Source organism: Patella vulgata, chromosome 5, assembly GCF_932274485.2.
Source record: "Patella vulgata chromosome 5, xgPatVulg1.2, whole genome shotgun sequence".
NCBI lineage: Eukaryota > Metazoa > Mollusca > Gastropoda > Patellidae > Patella > Patella vulgata.
Window position 1 is genome coordinate 24,514,489 of NC_065883.2, and position 17,726 is coordinate 24,532,214.

At 36.0% G+C, this 17,726-nt stretch overlaps 1 protein-coding gene across 7 annotated transcripts in view; it reads left to right on the top strand.

The window, feature by feature from the left end:
• Positions 1-2,793: 2,793 nt before the first annotated feature.
• LOC126821054 (2'-5'-oligoadenylate synthase 1A) overlaps positions 2,794-17,726 on the top strand; it is a 29,457-nt gene continuing 14,524 nt past the window's right edge. The window contains exon 1 of one of the 7 annotated variants that reach the window (XM_050549361.2): positions 2,794-2,878. The gene's annotated coding sequence lies outside the window, so the exon portion shown is untranslated. Of the gene's footprint in view, positions 2,879-8,646; positions 8,792-14,173; positions 14,287-15,002; positions 15,135-17,726 lie in introns of those variants that run through there. The other 6 variants (XM_050549359.1, XM_050549360.2, XM_056101247.1 and 3 more) reach the window with 6 other exon arrangements.

The window sequence follows — 17,726 nt, forward strand, 5'->3', positions numbered from 1 at the left end:
TTTTATCGTTTTGATTTTCTGCACTTCAACAGTCTGTTTTATACACGTTACTGCACCGCGTTTAAAAATAGATTATGGACGAAGTCTTGGAATGGAGTTGGCAATCTTGACAAGTCATTGTCTCTCTGCTTATCTAACGTGGCTAAAGATTAGAATGGCCTGGCAAGAGACAACATGTCGTTCAGATGGAACGAAAAACATATAGGTCCCGTTTATACATTGGCGTTTATGTAAACGAACCATTGACAGTTGGAATTTGAAATACTGGTAGATCGTATTGCCGTTGTCCGGGTTGAATTTCTCCTATAGCACACTGCATAGCGTATGTCCGGTGCAGAACAGTAGAACGTAAAAAAAACCATATTTCCATATCTCGCATCTATTTGAGTCCCTATGGATTTGGATAGCGAGGTTATCTTCCGCATGCCTTTTGTGACCTCCATAACGACGGATGTCATTTAAATTATGTGTCATTTTCTGGAAAGTCTACACTAAATTACCCTATCTGTAATAAGCCCCGCTAGCATTACAAATTTTAAGCGTCTCAGGAAAGAGGGTCGCCTGTCCATGTAATAAAATAAAACCAAGTACGAACAATCCAAACCATAAGACAGAATTCGAAGTCCTAAAAAACGTTATAGGCAAGCAATTGGACTGCTCCTCGTGTAGAAATTACACGACAAACAGTGGTAACAGGTGTCCGGAAGAGTAAGCTTACCCTGCCTGGCGCCACACCCGCCATAGCTGCATCAGTGTAATCAGCAAATGGACTGCTCACCGTGTACAAAATACACGACAAACAGTGGTAACAGGTGTCCGGAAGAGTAAGCTTACCCTGCCTGGCGCCACACCCACCATAGCTGCATCCAAACTATTAGGCGAAATGTCGGTAAAATAGCGTGATTGCCCAATGAACTATCGGTAGTTCTAAGATGTGTTACGAAAACTAGGGTAATGAAGTAGCTTGCATTATTCTACTACACTCTTACACTTACTTACCGACAGTTATGTCAGTATTCATTGCTGGAAGTAGGGTTATATCGTTTAGTCATCTCGTGCACGGAGTAGTACAATTAATTAACTAGAATAGTGTTGACGCAAAACGGTGCCTATACGAAACACTTACCTAAAAATGGTAATTATCCCGCCCTAATAGCTGACACATCTTTACTTTCTATATAAGAAAGAGCAAGGTTAAATTTCCCTTAAGACATCATTCGGAGTTCAGGGGAACGTCATACCCACGGCCTCTTCGGCTAAGAGGCCAGGGATGCAGACATCATGATGAGACCGTAGAGAAGACATCATCCGTGAGGAACATCATACCCACAGCCGCCTTGGCTCAGAGGCTGGGATAGAGACAATATGTAGTGTTTAAGCCGTTAGGTCTGAGTTAAAAGGATGTTGAACTCAGACCGTGGATATTTTAATAATCCCTAAAGTACTATCTTAGATATCGTAGTCTCCTGTATTTATCCCTTGTAGTTTGCTGTATTCGATATACAAACAGAGTAACAACATAAACGATGTCTGCCCGAGTCAGTTAATTGATGATCGAAATAATTGATTCCACAACGAAGAAAGCCCTAGATGAAAGCGTCACGTCCATAATGTCACAGCTAATTGATGATCGAAATAATTGATTCCACAACGAAGAAAGACCTAGACGAAATAAGTGTCACGTCCATAATGTCACAGCTAATTCCTTTTTGTTGCCGAGTCACAGGATAGTGTCACATCCATACTCGTGCGTTTCCACTTGTCTTCCAATTATTGAAATAAAAAAAGTACCATTTAAGTCCAAAAATTTCCTAACATATTAGCCACACGAACGAAGAATACAATTAACAAATTAAAACAATTTAGATAAAAATCCAGAGCATTCAAGGGCCCTCACAAACCTAAGTGGCGCCCCAGGGCAAGCATTTCAGTGCCCAACCCCCCTCTGGAACTGTAACTGATTTGTTCAGTGCCTGCGCTCAGTTGACTTTCTTGATTTGCTGGGCACAAGCAAATTATTGAAATAAAAAAAGTACCATGTAAGTCCAAAAATTTCCTAGTTTGCGACGAGTGGACATCTTCCACACACAACCAACATATTAGCCACACGAACGAAGAATACAATTGACAAATTAAAACAATTTAGATAAAAATCCAGAGCATTCCAGGGCCCTCACAAACCTAAGTGGCGCCCAGGGCAAGCATTTCAGTGCCTCCCCCCCCCCCGTCTGGAACTGTAACTGATTTGTTCAGTGCCTGCGCTCAGTTGACTTTCTTGATTAAAGTAATTTTAAATACAATTTTTTTATAGGCTCTTTTTAACACTTTATCTAAATAATGATTTATTAAATCAGCTTATATGTAAACTTTTTATGTTTATTTCCCCTTCAACCGTCCATTTGATCGAAAAACCCAATAATATTTCTTGGAAAAAATCATAATTTTGCCCTCTCTATTTGCTGCTATATGAACTGGTTCAGGGGTTTAGGGATGTGAAGGCCGGTGATTTGCTATCTCAGCCTCCATGGAGGCTAGTCCTTAAATATTCAAGTGTTGCCCCCGGGCATAACCCCCCCCCCCCCCGAGCCTTCCACTATGTGAGGGCTCTGAAGTCTTTAAACATTTTAATGTTTAAATGTATGACGAAAATAAAATCCATTGCTGAATAGAAATATGAGCCAAAGCTCGGGTCGACAACAAAGTGAAAGTAAAAGTACTTCTGGGAATTATATGGACTGACGTATGGTTTTTACACCTATAATAAGTTACACAATAGAAAGGTAAAAGATTCGTGGAACAATAAGACGTGGAGTAGACGTAGCCTCAGTATCAGTTCTTCGTTTGATTGATCTATAAAGAAGTTGATAAACTGTACAAGGTAGGGTGTATTTTAGGGTGTATTTTAGGGTGCGTTTGGTGTTTGTTTTTTCTAACCATTTTTAGGATAAAGGACCAACCGCATAGTCGACTAAGTTAAGTGTAATTTGTTAGACGTTACATTACAGTTACAGGGTATATATAATATCGTACTAATTTATAATTATGCAACATTATTTTGGAAATTCTGGGAGTTTAAGTTTCGTTGTTTAAAAGACTTTCAAATAACACCCATTTTTACCAAGCCATTATAGTTTCGTTAATAAATGTAAACAGACATTGTAGCCAACTAATACTAGTCCAGGAGCTAATGACAAAATAATATGTTCATCAGTTACAAAAAATTTGTAGCAGGTGTCGGTACGAGTAAAAATCAATTGGTCAGATCGGGCACTGGTGGGGCGTATAGCCGCAGCAGCACCTTAAAGAAACTCCCAGGGGGCCTAAAATTAAGTCATAAGTTACATGGCTGAAACTTTCTAGGGACAATGGTATCCATACTTTTTAGAAGCAGGTATCCTTAGCTGGAGTAAATATTTCACAAATCGAACCAAAATTTTCGGGGCTATCCCCAAGTCAGACCACACCCAATATCGCCCCACAGGGCTTTTTATATGGCCATAAGTTACATGGCTGAAACTTACGAGAAACAAAGATCCACACTTGTTAAAAACAATTTTCAAAAATCTAACCAAAAATTTGGGGTCTTTTCCCAAGTCAGATCGCTCTAAAGTATGTCCGACCACACCCTAAAAATATGGCTTTTTATATGGCCATAAGTTACATGGCTGAAACTTACGAGAAACAAACATCCACACTTGTTAAATACAATTTTCAAAAATCTAACCAAAAATTTGGGAACTTTCCCCACGTCAGATCGCTCTAAAGTATGTCCGACCGCACCCTAAAAATGGGGCTTTTTATATGGTCATAAGTTACATGGCTGAAACTTACCAGAAACAAAGATACACACTTGGTAAATACAATTTTCAGAAATCTAACCAAAAGTTTGGGGGCTTTTCCCAAGTCAGATCGCTCTAAAGTATGTCCGACCACACCCTAAAAACGGGGCTTTTTATATGGTCATCAGTTTCATGGCTGACACTTACTGGAAACAGAGATCCATACTTGGAAAACTTATTTTCAAAAATCTAACCAAAAATGTTGAGACTTTCCTCTAGTCAGATCGTCCTAATGCCCACCTGGCCACACCCTAAAAGTGGGACTTTTAATATGGTCATCAGTTACATGGCTGCAGAGAGAGAGAGAGAGAGAGAGAGAGAGAGAGAGAGAGAAATGGGATTTAACGTCCATTCGACACAAACTAGGTCATTTCGGGACTAACATACGGTTCAATGTTTTATTTCAATAATTCGCTTGCACGTAGGGGTCTTTTAGCAGTGGAAGAAAACCGGAGGACACGAGGTTGGACAGTCGACCCCACTCCTTGTCACGTACAACCGGGGATTCGAAACCACGCCAGTTGACTTAATGACAGGCCTTATGATACAGCGCGCACGTGCTAACCATTCGGCCATCCAATCCCACTACATGTCTACAACTTACCAGAAATATTGTTCCGTGCATGAAAAATGTATTTTTCGAAGATCTAAGCATAAATTTGGGGCTTTCCCCAAGTCAAAAGGGCCTTAAAATTGCAGCCCCACCCCCTCTATATAAATCATCTAAACATATTTACATTTTAAAAAGTTTGAAATTAAATAACAGTGTTGTAGTATGTTTTATAACTTGGGTCTGGCAGTTTCCATGGTGATCATTAGAACAGTTTATCTCAGCGCCACCAACAATGAACGTTTTTATCTCATAATATAAATATTTTAAAATTTGTACAATATAATATTCTATAGGTGTACATGTATTGTATATAATTGTTCAGTTACAGTGTCTTATAGAGTACAATTATTTTGTTTTCTTCCACACAACAAGAATGTAATTTTTACAGTCGGAACAAATTTCATTCATTTTGCCAGTTGAAGCTTAAGAACTCATTAAAAAATGGAAATTGAATAAGACGATTGTAAAATCAATCCAATTGGTAATATAACTGAAATTTCAAAATATTCTGAATTAAGGCATGAAGTCAAGCAGTAATATATATATAAGCATGTATATAGATTAGAGAAGATCCAGTACAAATAAAAAAAAAATTATGTCCATGTTTACGGTAGATAAATACATCCGTCCGTCCGTCGCCCATAATTTCTTGTGAACACTCTACAGACTACATTTATTATTTAATCAGTTTGAAGTTATATATCTATAAACATTTTATGTTTATTTCCTCTTTAACCGTCCATTTGATCGAAAAACCCAATAATATATCTTGAAAAAATCATAATTCTGCCCTCTCTATTTGCTGAATTATGAACTGGTTCACAGATTTAGGGACGCGAAGGCCTGTGATTTGCTATCTCAGCCTCTAAGGAGGCTAGTCCATAAACATTCAAGTGTCTCCCCCGGGCATAACCCCCCCCCCCCGAGCCTTAATCCACTATGTGAGGGCTTTGAAGCCTTCAAATATTTTAATGTTTAAATGTATGCCCCCGGGCATATGCCCCACTTAGCCTTCCCCTATGTGTGGGCTTTGAAGCCTTCAAATATTTTAATGTTTAAATGTATGACGAAAATAAAATCCAATGCAAAATAGAAATATGAGCCTAAGCTCAGATCGACAACAAAGTGAAAGTGAAAGTAAAAGTACTTTTGGGAATTATATGGACTGACGGATGGTTTTTATACGCCCACATGGAAATGTGGTCGTATATTGTCGTTGCCCCCGTCCGTCCATCGTCCAAAATTTCTTGTGAACACTCTACAGACTACATTTATCATCTGATTGTTTTGAAATTGATATATGTTGTTTTCATTAGTGAGATGAAGAAGCCTATTTAATTTCAGCAATTTCCGTTAATTTCATTTAGAGTTATGGCCCTTGTTTCACTTTGTTGAATGTTGTGAATGCTCTAAATGACAACGGCTATCACCCCATCTGTTTGAAATTGATATGCATCATTTAAATTAGTGAAACGAAGAAGCCTATTAATTACGCCGTGAGTTATGGCCCTTGTTTCACTTTGTTGTCCCTTGTGAATGACAAAAGTTATTATCCGATCTGTATGAAATTTATATGCATCATTTAAATTAGTAAAACGAAGACGCCTATTGAATTTCAGCAATTTCTGTTAATTACATCTAGAGGTATGACCATTGTTTCACTTTGTTGAATCTTGTGAACGCTTGAACGCTTAATCTGTATGAAATTCATATGCATCATTTAAATTAGTGAAATGAAGAAGTCTATTGAATGTCAGCAATTTCCGTCAATTAATTCTAGAGTTATGGCCCTTGTTTTACTTTTTTGAACCTTGTGAACGTTCGAAGGACAAAAGTTATCATCCGATCTGTATGAAATTTATATGCATTATTTGAATTAGTAAAATGAAAAAGCCTGTCGAATTTCAACAATTTCTGTGGATTACTTCCAGAGTTACGGCCCTTGTTTTAGTTTTTAGAACCTTGTGAACCCTCAAACCTAGCTTTAAACCTATTATAATTATGTTACACAATAGAAACTGTAACTGATTTGTTCAGTGCCTGCGCTCAGTTGACTTTCTTGATTAAAGTAATTTTAAATACAATTTTTTTATAGGCTCTTTTTAACACTTTATCTAAATAATGATTTATTAAATCAGCTTATATGTAAACTTTTTATGTTTATTTCCCCTTCAACCGTCCATTTGATCGAAAAACCCAATAATATTTCTTGGAAAAAATCATAATTTTGCCCTCTCTATTTGCTGCTATATGAACTGGGATGCGTTTGGTGTTTTTTCTAACCATTTTTAGGGGAAAGGGCCCACTTCATGGTCGACTAAAAGTGCAATTTGTTACATGTTACATTACAGTTGCAATAAACATACCAGCCTTTAATCATACTAATTTATAACAACTCAAATTTGTATCATCTTACATTGAAGTTGAAATAAGCTATACTCATTTCTAGATATGCATATTAATTGAGAAAGTTTGTATGGTAAATTCCTACCCACAGGCGAATTATTGAAATAATATTAGTCCTGAATGACATAGCTTTTAAAATATTTTATATATTTTAATGTTTTAAAATATGACGAAAATAAAATCCAATGCAGCTTCAGAATTATAAATAAAAATACAAGCGTCAGCTTAGGTCGACATCAAAGTGAAAGTAAAACTAATTCTCGGAATATCATGGACTGACGTACACAGAAAATAATTCGTTGCGCAATAAGACGCAGGGTAGACGTATATCATCAATACCATTACATCAGCTGACAAAGCTTTATCAGGTAGGGTTGTTTTTTTGGGGGGAGGGGGGGTGAGGGGGGTGGGGATGGGGGTGGGCAAAGTCAAATTTTGTGTAGGAAGATGTGTGTTTAACATCTTAGATTAAAACTTAAGTTGCGATAAAGTCATACCCATTTAAATGTGAATATTAATTTGGAAAGTCTGACAGTTTAAGCTTCGTATAAAAGACTTTCAAATAACATCCATTTTTTACCCACCCATATTGTCGTTAAATGTAAACAGACGTTATGTTGGTAGCCAACTAAAGTCAGAAGTTTTGATACGCCCACATTATTATGTTGAACTCAGACCGTGGATATTTTAATAATCCCTAAAGTACTATCTTAGATATCGTAGTCTCCTGTATTTATCCCTTGTAGTTTGCTGTATTCGATATATAAACAGAGTAACAACATAAACGATGTGCCCGAGTCAGTTAATTGATGATCGAAATAATTGATTCCACAACGAAGAAAGCCCTAGACGAAAGCGTCACGTCCATAATGTCACAGCTAATTGATGATCGAAATAATTGATTCCACAACGAAGAAAGACCTAGACGAAAGTGTCACGTCCATAATGTCACAGCTAATTCCTTTTTGTTGCCGAGACACAGGATAGTGTCACATCCATACTCGTGCGTTTCCACTTGTCTTCCGATTTCATCCCGCTGGGCACAAGCAAATTATTGAAATAAAAAAAGTACCATGTAAGTCCAAAAATTTCCTAGTTTGCGACGAGTGGACATCTTCCACACACAACCAACATATTAGCCACACGAACGAAGAATACAATTGACAAATTAAAACAATTTAGATAAAAATCCAGAGCATTCCAGGGCCCTCACAAACCTAAGTGGCGCCCAGGGCAAGCATTTCAGTGCCTCCCCCCCACCCCCGTCTGGAACTGTAACTGATTTGTTCAGTGCCTGCGCTCAGTTGACTTTCTTGATTAAAGTAATTTTAAATACATTTTTTTTATAGGCTCTTTTTAACACTTTATCTAAATAATGATTTATTAAATCAGCTTATATGTAAACTTTTTATGTTTATTTCCCCTTCAACCGTCCATTTGATCGAAAAACCCAATAATATTTCTTGGAAAAAATCATAATTTTGCCCTCTCTATTTGCTGCTATATGAACTGGTTCAGGGGTTTAGGTGTGTGAATCCCGGTGATTTGCTATCTCAGCCTCCATGGAGGCTAGTCCATAAATATTCAAGTGTTGCCCCCGGGCATAAGCCCCCCCCCCCCCGAGCCTTCCACTATGTGAGGGCTCTGAAGTCTTTAAACATTTTAATGTTTAAATGTATGACGAAAATAAAATCCATTGCTGAATAGAAATATGAGCCAAAGCTCGGGTCGACAACAAAGTGAAAGTAAAAGTACTTCTGGGAATTATATGGACTGACGTATGGTTTTTACAATTATAATAAGTTACACAATAGAAAGGTAAAAGATTCGTGGAACAATAAGACGTGGAGTAGACGTAGCCTCTGTATCAGTTCTTCGTTTGATTGATCTATAAAGAAGTTGATAAATTGTACAAGGTAGAGTGTATTTTAGGGTGCGTTTGGTGTTTGTTTTTTCTAACCATTTTTAGGATAAAGGACCAACCGCATAGTCGACTAAGTTAAGTGTAATTTATTAGACGTTACATTACAGTTACAGGGTATATAAAATCGTACTAATTTATAATTATGCAACATTATTTTGGAAATTCTGGGAGGTTAAATTTCGTTGTTTAAAAGACTTTCAAATAACACCCATTTTTACCAAGCCATTATAGTTTCGTTAATAAATGTAAACAAACATTGTAGCCAACTAATACTAGTCCAGGAGCTAATGACAAAATAATATGTTCATCAGTTACAAAAAATTTGTAGCAGGTGTCGGTACGAGTAAAAATCAATTGGTCAGATCGGGCACTGGTGGGGCGTATAGCCGCAGCAGCACCTTAAAGAAACTCCCAGGGGGCCTAAAATTAAGTCATAAGTTACATGGCTGAAACTTTCTAGGGACAATGGTATCCATACTTTCTAGAAGCAGGTATCCTTAGCTGGAGTAAATATTTCACAAATCGAACCAAAATTTTCGGGGCTTTCCCCAAGTCAGACCACACCCAATATCGCCCCACAGGGCTAATAATATGGTCATCAGTTACATGGCTGAAACTTACCAGAAACAAAGATCCACACTTGGTAAATAGAATTTTCAAAAATCTAACCAAAAATTTGAGGTCTTTTTCCAAGTCAGATCGCTCTAAAGTATGTCCGACCACACCCTAAAAATATGGTTTTTTATATGGCCATAAGTTACATGGCTGAAAGTTACGAGAAACAAAGATCCACACTTGTTAAAAACAATTTTCAAAAATCTAACCAAAAATTTGGGAACTTTCCCCACGTCAGATCGCTCTAAAGTATGTCCGACTACACCCTAAACATGGGGCTTTTTATATGGCCAGAAGTTACATGGCTGAAACTTACCAGAAACAAAGATACACACTTGTTAAATACAATTTTCAGAAATCTAACCAAAAGTTTGGGGGCTTTTCCTAAGTCAGATCGCTCTAAAGTATGTCCGACCACACCCTAAAAACGGGGCTTTTTATATGGTCATCAGTTTCATGGCTGACACTTACTGGAAACAGAGATCCATACTTGGAAAACTTATTTTTCAAAAATCTAACCAAAAATGTTGGGACTTTCCTCTAGCCAGATCGTCCTAATGCCCACCTGGCCACACCCTAAAAGTGGGACTTTTAATATGGTCATCAGTTACATGGCTGCAGAGAGAGAGAGAGAGAGAGAAAGAGAGAGAGAGAGAGAAATGGGATTTAACGTCCATTCGACACAAACTAGGTCATTTCGGGACTAACATACGGTTCAATGTTTTATTTCAATAATTCGCTTGCACGTAGGGGTCTTTTAGCAGTGGAAGAAAACCGGAGGACACGAGGTTGGACAGTCCACCCCACTCCTTGTGAACTTTGTTGCACCTTGTGAACGCTCTAACGACAAAAGTTATCAACCGATCTGCGTGAAATTTATATGCATCATTTAAATGAGTAAAACAAAGAAGCTTGTTGAATTTCAGCAATTTCCGTTAATTTCATTTAGAGTTATGGCCTTTGTTTCACTTTGTTGAATGTTGTGAATGCTCTAATGACAACGGCTATCACCCCATCTGTTTGAAATTGATATGCATCATTTAAATTAGTGAAACGAAGAAGCCTATTGAATTTCAGCAATTTCCATTAATTACGCCGTGAGTTATGGCCCTTGTTTCACTTTGTTGTACCTTGTGAATGTCCTAACGACAAAAGTTATTATCCGATCTGTATGAAATTTATATGCATCATTTAAATTAGTAAAACGAAGAAGCCTATTGAATTTCAGCAATTTCTGTTAATTACATCACTTTGTTGAATCTTGTGAACGCTTGAACGACAAAAGTTATCACTTAATCTGTATGAAATTCATATGCATCATTTAAATTAGTGAAATGAAGAAGCCTATTGAATGTCAGCAATTTTCGTCAATTAATTCTAGAGTTATGGCCCTTGTTTTACTTTTTTGAACCTTGTGAACGTTCGAAGGACAAAAGTTATCATCCGATCTGTATGAAATTTATATGCATTATTTGAATTAGTAAAATGAAAAAGCCTGTCGAATTTCAACAATTTCTGTAGATTACTTCCAGAGTTACGGCCCTTGTTTTAGTTTTTAGAACCTTGTGAACCCTCAAACCTAGCTTTAAACCTATTATATGTTACACAATAGAAAGGTAAAGATTCGTGGAACAATAAGACGTGGAGTAGACGTAGCCTCAGTATCAGTTCTTCGTTTGATTGATCTATATAGAACTTGATAAATTGTACAAGGTAGAGTGTATTTTAGGGTGTGTCAGGGGCTAAGTGAGAGGGACGCAATGACGAGGTTTGCATCATGGTTTTGAGTTTTTGCGCCCCCTTGGGTTTTTGTGCCCCTCGCAAATGGCAAACAGTTACAATGCGGTTTTCAACATTATAATCATAATGATAATGGAGTTGGGCAGATATGCTTCAAATCGACTCTAATATGTTCCACACAGCTTAATATTACCCGGCGGCACTGGGATCTCCGGCCTCCTCCCCCCGGTCACCCCCCCCACTCACATATATTGTTGGGGGTGGGGCGGTGGCGGACGGGATCTTGTTCCTCATGCAAAATCATGGGTCACCACGCCCCTGGGATGCGTTTGGTGTTTTTTCTAACCATTTTTAGGAGAAAGGGCCCACTTCATGGTCGACTAAAAGTGCAATTTGTTACATGTTACATTACAGTCGCAATAAACATACCAGCCTTTAATCATACTAATTTATAACAACTCAAATTTGTATCATCTTACATTGAAGTTGAAATAAGCTTATACTCATTTCTAGATATGCATATTAATTTAGAAAGTTTGTATGGTAAATTCCTACCCACAGGCGAATTATTGAAATAATATTAGTCCTGAATGACATCGCTTTTAAAATATTTTATATATTTTAATGTTTAAAAATATGACGAAAATAAAATCCAATGCAGCTTCAGAATTATAAATAAAAATACAAGCGTCAGCTTAGGTCGACATCAAAGTGAAAGTAAAACTAATTCTCGGAATATCATGGACTGACGTACACAGAAAATAATTCGTTGCGCAATAAGACGCAGGGTAGACGTATATCATCAATACCATTACATCAGCTGACAAAGCTTTATCAGGTAGGGTTTTTTTTTTTTGGGTGGGGGGGCAAAGTCAAATTTTGTGTAGGAAGATGTGTGTTTAACATCTTAGATTAACATCTCTCTCTCTCTCTCTTACGATAAAGCTATGTGCAGTGAGTCACGTACGCCATACGCTGCAGGAAGCTATGTCTTTTTACAAGTCGATACGGATCGGCAAGCTTTCATTCTATCATATTACGAAAACACGTAATTTTATAGAAATATCACTGACATAAATTTGAATACCACAATTAAATATGAAATTTAGGTGTTCCCATTTTTATTACACATAGATTTGAATATTTTGGTGACATTTTTTAAAGAAGAAATCGCTTCTTATTCAGATTCACAGCCATCAATTGTTATATTGGCTAATTATGATGTAATTATGATGTGATTGGTCACTCATGCCAAATATGAAATGGTAACATTCCGATCACGTGTATTTAGACACAGAATCTATCCTTGGCTTTGGACCCCTTTTCCTGTTATTCTCACAATATTTCCTAAACAATTTAATACCATTAAACTCATACCATAGCTAATGTACTGGCAATGGAGAATACAAATAAAACATTATGTATTTATCAACGATAGCTCATGTCTTCTGGTGCACTTATGTTCGTCTAATACAATTTCACATAAATTATCAAGTAGTACTAAATTGTCTTTTAATCTAACTGATTGATTGATTGCCTGCAAATTAGCACTAATCATTGATTACAATATACATCTTTTCAGAAATCCACTTTTTAGGTGACATGTCTAAAAAAAAGGGTCGTAAAAAAAAAAGTAATAATAATGCCTTCTTAGTTTTATTATAATTTGTTAAAACTGATTTAAATCTTTATTTTATAAATTATAATGAATTGGATTTGTGTCAGATACACTTAATTTACTTCTTTAGTGCTATTAAATTTGAGGCTTTTTATATTGGAAATATTTATATGTGCTATAAAATGTAATTGAAAAGTAATTAACCATTACATGATTTTTGGAATGAAATTAATTACATTTTCATTACTCATTACTTTTGAAATCTTCCATTTAATAAAAAATCAAAGAAAATACTTTGAAAGTTTTTTTTTCTTATTTTTAATAGTCATCAGGATACTTAAATCCTGTGTAAGTTTCAGAACTGGAAGGAAAAGTTTCACGAATTTTATTTACAACACAGGATGGAATGACCTTTCTGTTCTTTTTACCAAGGATATGCCATATCCATCTTGTAAACCTTCTGTAGGCTATATATCTATAGACCCTGAAATAAATAAATTGGGTACCATTAACTAAAAGCATTGTATGTGAGCAGTTCAATAATCAATTGTGTATGTTGTTAAATTATTGAAATGTTTAAAGGAGCTAAATCGCTAACATTTGGGACCTAGAAATTGACACAAGTGGGTCGCAACTCGTATAATACTGTAATATGAATGTATATAAACTGATATACATTCAATGGTTTCCGTTTTTATTCCGCGGAATAAGCCAGCAGTCTCAATCGAATGCAAATTTCTAGCGCCTGGTTATTCCAGTTTACATACGCCGTTTGGTTTGGTGCAATATGTCTAGCCTCGTTCCTCGAGTCTCTTGCTATTTAAATTAGTGAAACGAAGAAGCCTATTGAATTTCAGCAATTTCCATTAATTACGCCGTGAGTTATGGCCCTTGTTTCACTTTGTTGTACCTTGTGAATGTCCTAACGACAAAAGTTATTATCCGATCTGTATGAAATTTATATGCATCATTTAAATTAGTAAAACGAAGAAGCCTATTGAATTTCAGCAATTTCTGTTAATTACATCTAGAGGTATGGCCATTGTTTCACTTTGTTGAATCTTGTGAACGCTTGAACGACAAAAGTTATCACTTAATCTGTATGAAATTCATATGCATCATTTAAATTAGTGAAATGAAGAAGCCTATTGAATGTCAGCAATTTTCGTCAATTAATTCTAGAGTTATGGCCCTTGTTTTACTTTTTTGAACCTTGTGAACGTTCGAAGGACAAAAGTTATCATCCGATCTGTATGAAATTTATATGCATTATTTGAATTAGTAAAATGAAAAAGCCTGTCGAATTTCAACAATTTCTGTAGATTACTTCCAGAGTTACGGCCCTTGTTTTAGTTTTTAGAACCTTGTGAACCCTCAAACCTAGCTTTAAACCTATTATATGTTACACAATAGAAAGGTAAAGATTCGTGGAACAATAAGACGTGGAGTAGACGTAGCCTCAGTATCAGTTCTTCGTTTGATTGATCTATATAGAACTTGATAAATTGTACAAGGTAGAGTGTATTTTAGGGTGTGTCAGGGGCTAAGTGAGAGGGACGCAATGACGAGGTTTGCATCATGGTTTTGAGTTTTTGCGCCCCCTTGGGTTTTTGTGCCCCTCGCAAATGGCAAACAGTTACAATGCGGTTTTCAACATTATAATCATAATGATAATGGAGTTGGGCAGATATGCTTCAAATCGACTCTAATATGTTCCACACAGCTTAATATTACCCGGCGGCACTGGGATCTCCGGCCTCCTCCCCCCGGTCACCCCCCCCACTCACATATATTGTTGGGGGCGGGGCGGTGGCGGACGGGATCTTGTTCCTCATGCAAAATCATGGGTCACCACGCCCCTGGGATGCGTTTGGTGTTTTTTCTAACCATTTTTAGGAGAAAGGGCCCACTTCATGGTCGACTAAAAGTGCAATTTGTTACATGTTACATTACAGTCGCAATAAACATACCAGCCTTTAATCATACTAATTTATAACAACTCAAATTTGTATCATCTTACATTGAAGTTGAAATAAGCTTATACTCATTTCTAGATATGCATATTAATTTAGAAAGTTTGTATGGTAAATTCCTACCCACAGGCGAATTATTGAAATAATATTAGTCCTGAATGACATAGCTTTTAAAATATTTTATATATTTTAATGTTTAAAAATATGACGAAAATAAAATCCAATGCAGCTTCAGAATTATAAATAAAAATACAAGCGTCAGCTTAGGTCGACATCAAAGTGAAAGTAAAACTAATTCTCGGAATATCATGGACTGACGTACACAGAAAATAATTCGTTGCGCAATAAGACGCAGGGTAGACGTATATCATCAATACCATTACATCAGCTGACAAAGCTTTATCAGGTAGGGTTTGTTTTTTTTTGGGTGGGGGGGGGCAAAGTCAAATTTTGTGTAGGAAGATGTGTGTTTAACATCTTAGATTAACATCTCTCTCTCTTACGATAAAGCTATGTGCAGTGAGTCACGTACGCCATACGCTGCAGGAAGCTATGTCTTTTTACAAGTCGATACGGATCGGCAAGCTTTCATTCTATCATATTACGAAAACACGTAATTTTATAGAAATATCACTGACATAAATTTGAATACCACAATTAAATATGAAATATAGGTGTTCCCATTTTTATTACACATAGATTTGAATATTTTGGTGACATTTTTTAAAGAAGAAATCGCTTCTTATTCAGATTCACAGCCATCAATTGTTATATTGGCTAATTATGATGTAATTATGATGTGATTGGTCACTCATGCCAAATATGAAATGGTAACATTCCGATCACGTGTATTTAGACACAGAATCTATCCTTGGCTTTGGACCCCTTTTCCTGTTATTCTCACAATATTTCCTAAACAATTTAATACCATTAAACTCATACCATAGCTAATGTACTGGCAATGGAGAATACAAATAAAACATTATGTATTTATCAACGATAGCTCATGTCTTCTGGTGCACTTATGTTCGTCTAATACAATTTCACATAAATTATCAAGTAGTACTAAATTGTCTTTTAATCTAACTGATTGATTGATTGCCTGCAAATTAGCACTAATCATTGATTACAATATACATCTTTTCAGAAATCCACTTTTTAGGTGACATGTCTAAAAAAAAGGGTCGTAAAAAAAAAGTAATAATAATGCCTTCTTAGTTTTATTATAATTTGTTAAAACTGATTTAAATCTTTATTTTATAAATTATAATGAATTGGATTTGTGTCAGATACACTTAATTTACTTCTTTAGTGCTATTAAATTTGAGGCTTTTTATATTGGAAATATTTATATGTGCTATAAAATGTAATTGAAAAGTAATTAACCATTACATGATTTTTGGAATGAAATTAATTACATTTTCATTACTCATTACTTTTGAAATCTTCCATTTAATAAAAAATCAAAGAAAATACTTTGAAAGTTTTTTTTTCTTATTTTTAATAGTCATCAGGATACTTAAATCCTGTGTAAGTTTCAGAACTGGAAGGAAAAGTTTCACGAATTTTATTTACAACACAGGATGGAATGACCTTTCTGTTCTTTTTACCAAGGATATGCCATATCCATCTTGTAAACCTTCTGTAGGCTATATATCTATAGACCCTGAAATAAATAAATTGGGTACCATTAACTAAAAGCATTGTATGTGAGCAGTTCAATAATCAATTGTGTATGTTGTTAAATTATTGAAATGTTTAAAGGAGCTAAATCGCTAACATTTGGGACCTAGAAATTGACACAAGTGGGTCGCAACTCGTATAATACTGTAATATGAATGTATATAAACTGATATACATTCAATGGTTTCCGTTTTTACTCTAATTTCAAATCAGTTATGTTCCGCGGAATAAGCCAGCAGTCTCAATCGAATGCAAATTTCTAGCGCCTGGTTATTCCAGTTTACATACGCCGTTTGGTTTGGTGCAATATGTCTAGCCTCGTTCCTCGAGTCTCTTGCTAGAACTGGGGCTGAAACGCATTTGTCTTAAATATTGGATATCAGAAGCCTATCTTTTTCTGGTAAGATCACAGCATCAATGTTGATTTAAATTGACAAATAATTTGTGTTTTCAATTTTGAAGATTTTGGATGATATTGAGTTAGAGACATAGCTACTTTAAGCAAGATATTTTTATGCTAGTAATAAAGTACTCCCATGTGTGTGGCAGTGTATTTACTGAATATTTGTGTATTGCAATCCTACTGGGATAATAAGATGTAGCAATAGTTAAATTGACTCATTTAGAGTCTAAATGGAGAAATTGACCCCAAATGGCCAAAACCTGAAATGACTGAATATGAATATGTTTAAAAAAAACAACCAAAACATACTCATGTATAGGTTCATCATCACCAACTGGCCCTTGCTGTTCAATGTACTCATAAAAAGAGACCTCTAGTACATGGGGATTTAAACAGTTTGCAAGAAAACCTTCATGTTGACAGAGGCAACTACGTTGCCCCATTTTCTCGACACACTGCAGACAATCTTTACAACACTTCCTGTCACGTGGAACTTGCATTTTTAGGCAATGTCCACAACTGCACCTGGACAAAAGTTTAAAAAAAATATTTTTAGTAATTAGTACTGTAGTAGGCCCTGGGCTTTTCTATATTATATAGATCATTAGATGTTGTAATCTACGTGATCAGCACTATTAACATTGTTCCTTGATTACAATGTACATGTAATCAATAGATCATTTTGTAAAGCTAAATTATATTCTGACAACGGTACTAATTTGAATCATACAGATCCTACATTAAATAGGCCCTTGGCCTTGGGCATAACACCTTTAAAAAAAACGACCGATAGGCACTACTGGTATTGGCGGTAGCTCTCCTATATATATATAGCCTAGGCCTTCAAATTGTTTGCCAATCGTTCGACTATCGTCTGGACGATACATCGACGAAGCATGTTTATTTGGGTGT